A 3,566-nucleotide genomic window follows, 5' to 3' on the forward strand; every position below is an offset into this window, starting at 1 on the left:
CGTCTCTTGTGTTTCCCACTTAGAGAAGTTCCTTTAGCATTTGTTGTAGAGCTGGTTTGGTGGTGCTGAAATCTCTTAGCTTTTGCTTGTCTGTAAAGCTTTTGATTTCTCTGTTGAATCTGAATGATATCCTTGCCGGGAAGAGTAATCTTGATTGTAGCTTCTTCACTTTCATCACTTTAAATATATCATGCCACTCCCTTCTGGCTTGTAGAGTTTCTGCTGAGAAATCAGCTGTTAACCTTATGGGAGTTCCCTTGTATGTTATTTGTCATTTTTCCCTTGTTGCTTTCAATAATTTTTCTTTGTCTTTAATTTTTGTCAATTTGATTACTATGTGTCTCGATGTGTTTCTCCTTGGGTTTATCCTGCCTGGGACTCTCTGCACTTCCTGGGCTTGGGTGGCTATTTCCCTTCCCATAGGGAAGTTTTTGACTATAATCTCTTCAAATATTTTCTCGGGTCATTTCTCTCTGTCTTCTCCTTCTGGGACCCCTATAATGCAAATGTTGTTGTGTTTAATGTTGTCCCAGAGGTCTCTTAGGCTGTCTTCATTTCTTTTCATTCTTTTTTCTTTATTCAGTTCTGTGGCAGAGAATTCTACCATTCTGTCTTCCAGGTCACTTATCCGTTCTTCTGCCTCAGTTATTCTGCTACTGATTAATTCTAGTGTAGTTTTCATTTCAGTTATTGTATTGTTCATCTCTGTTCGTTTGTTCTTTAACTCTTCTAGGTGTTTGTTCTTTAATTCTTTTAGGTCTTTGTTAAACATTTCTTGCATCTTCTCGATATTTGCCTCCATTCTTTTTCCAATGTTCCGTACCATCTTCACTAGCATTATTCTGAATTCTTTTTCTGGAACGTTGCCTATCTCCATTTATTTGTTTTTCTGGGGTTTTATCTTGTTCCTTCATCTGATACATAGTCCTCTGCCTTTCATCTTGTCTATCTTTCTGTGAATGTGGTTTTTGTTCCACAGGCTGCAGGACTGTAGTTATTCTTGCTTCTGCTTTCTGCCCTCTGGTGGATGAGGCTATCTAAGAGGTTTGTGCAAGTTTCCTGATGGGAGGGACCTGTGGTGGGTAGAGCTGGGTGTTGCTCTGGTGGGCAGAGCTCAGTAAAACTTTAATCTGCTTGTCTTCAGATGGGTAGGGCTGGGTTCCATCCCTGTTGGTTGTTTGGCCTGAGGTGACCCAACACTGGAGACAACCTGGCTCTTTGGTGGGGCTAATGGAGGACTCTGGGAGGGCTCACACCAAGGTGTCCTTTCCAGAACTTCTGCTGCCAGTGTCCTTGCCCTCATGGTGAGACACAGCCCCCCCCACCTCTGCAGGAGACCCTCCAACACTAGCAGGCAGGTCTGGTTCAGTGTCCTATGGGGTCACTGCTCCTTCCCCTGGGTCCTGAAGCACACACTACTTTGTGTGTGTCCTCCAAGAGTGGAGTCTCTGTTTCCTCCAGTCCTGTTGAAGTCCTGCAATCAAATCCCACTAGGCTTCAAAGTCTGATTCTCTGGGAATTCCTCCTCCCGTTGCCAGACCTGCAGGTTGGGAAGCCTGACATGGGGCTCAGAACCTTCACTCCAGTGGGTGGACTTCTGTGGTATAATTGTTCTCCAGTTTTTGAGTCACCCACCCAGCAGTTATGGGATTTGATTTTATTGTGATTGAGCCCCTCCTACCATCTCATTTTGGCTTCTCCTTTGTCTTTGGATGTGGAGTATTTTTTTGGTGAGTTCCAGTGTCTTCCTGTTGATGGTTGTTCAGCAGTTAGTTGTGATTATGGTGCTCTCGCAAGAGGGAGTGATCACACATCCTTCTACTCCACCATCTTGAACCAATTTCCTATATCTTTACATATTTGTAATTCCCAGACTGGAAAGCTCCATGCATTATCTTGTTTCTTTTCCTAGGGCCTATCATAGTGCTTTGTAAATAGAATATAGTCACTGAGTTGATTGACTGAATAAACTAAAAGCATTATTCTTTATTTTGCATGGTTTAGGGAATTATTGAATTTTTTTTTTTTTTAGTTAATGAGTGACATGTTCAGATTTGTAATTTAAGGTTAATCTGGAAGTATATGAAAAGTGAAATGGAGGTAGAGCATTTAAAAGAGAGGAGGCAAGTATAAGGAATCACAGATACTCTAGCCACCAATGAGAGAACCTTCGTGATGAAGTGGTACCTCCAAGGAATAAGAGAAAATATGCCCCACGTTCCTTATACATTATAGCTTTTAAACATGTACATCATTTGGTATGATGACGGAGGTTGTCTAATTATTCTAAAATAAATCTTTGCTGCCACCTTGTGGAACAAAATTTATACTTTATAATAATGTTTAAGCTTTGCAAGACTTATTGAACCTGAAATTACCCATAGTTAGTCTTTAAAAATAATAATAAATTTCAACTTGGTTTTTTTAAAAGTTACTTTGTCTTTTAAAAAATAATAAATTTCAACTTAACCTTTAACATTTAAAAGTATTCCTTCTTCTGCCTTCATGCAAACTGACTTTTCAATTTACATGGACTTTTTAATCTATATCTTTTCTGGAGTCTAATTTTGTTTTGTTTATTGTAATATAAATATCTCTAAATTAATTTCTATATTTAAATTTGTTCAATTTTGCTCCAAATTCTACAAGCTAAAGAAAAACATCAGCTACAAATTAATTATGAATTTACCACCTTTTAGCTCCTTTCTACAGAGTACATATGAGTTCATTCATTCAAGTTATTTAATAGATATATACTGAGTGCCAGCCATAAAAAGGAACAAAATTGGGTCATTTGTAGAGACGTGGATGAATCTAGAGACTGTCATACAGAGTGAAGTAAGTCAGAAAAAGAAAAACAAATATCGTATATTAACGCATACATGTGGAACCTAGAAAAATGGTACACATGAACTGGTTTGCAGGGCAGAAATTGAGACACAGATGTAGAGAACAAACGTATGGACACCAAGGGGGGAAAGCAGCTGGGGGGTGGTGGTGGTGGTGTGATGAACTGGGAGATTGGGATTGACATGTATACACTGATGTGTATAAAATGGATAACTAATAAGAACCTGTTGTATAAAAAAATAAATAAAACAAAATTCAAAAAAAAAGAAAAAATATATATATACTGAGTGCATATCTTGTGTCCATCATTGTTCTAAGCATTCAGGATATGGTAGTGGATAAACAGACAAAAAGCTCTGCTTTCAAATATTTTACATTTTAGTTAGATATATAAAGTGGATTTGTTTGTCTTGATGTTCTTTGAAAACATCTTTGTTATACACTATAACAAACTGCATAGAAGTTTTTAATTTTGAAGCAAGGAAGATATAAAAGAAACCATCTCTAAAATGGGCTTTCTTCTTGGAAAAAAATGTAGTCTAGAATACTCCAATATTAGGACCATGCATATAAAATTTTGGAACTTAGAAACTGTAAGTCTTTGTGATTATTTCTGTATTTATAAGATGATATAAAAGCGGGCTACAAATAAATGACTCAGCAACAAATTTTAAAATTTTGATTAGTTTATTCAAATCTGAGCAAAATAAGTCACT

Source organism: Balaenoptera ricei, chromosome 8 (assembly GCF_028023285.1).
Source record: "Balaenoptera ricei isolate mBalRic1 chromosome 8, mBalRic1.hap2, whole genome shotgun sequence".
In the NCBI taxonomy this organism is placed as follows: Eukaryota; Metazoa; Chordata; class Mammalia; order Artiodactyla; family Balaenopteridae; genus Balaenoptera; species Balaenoptera ricei.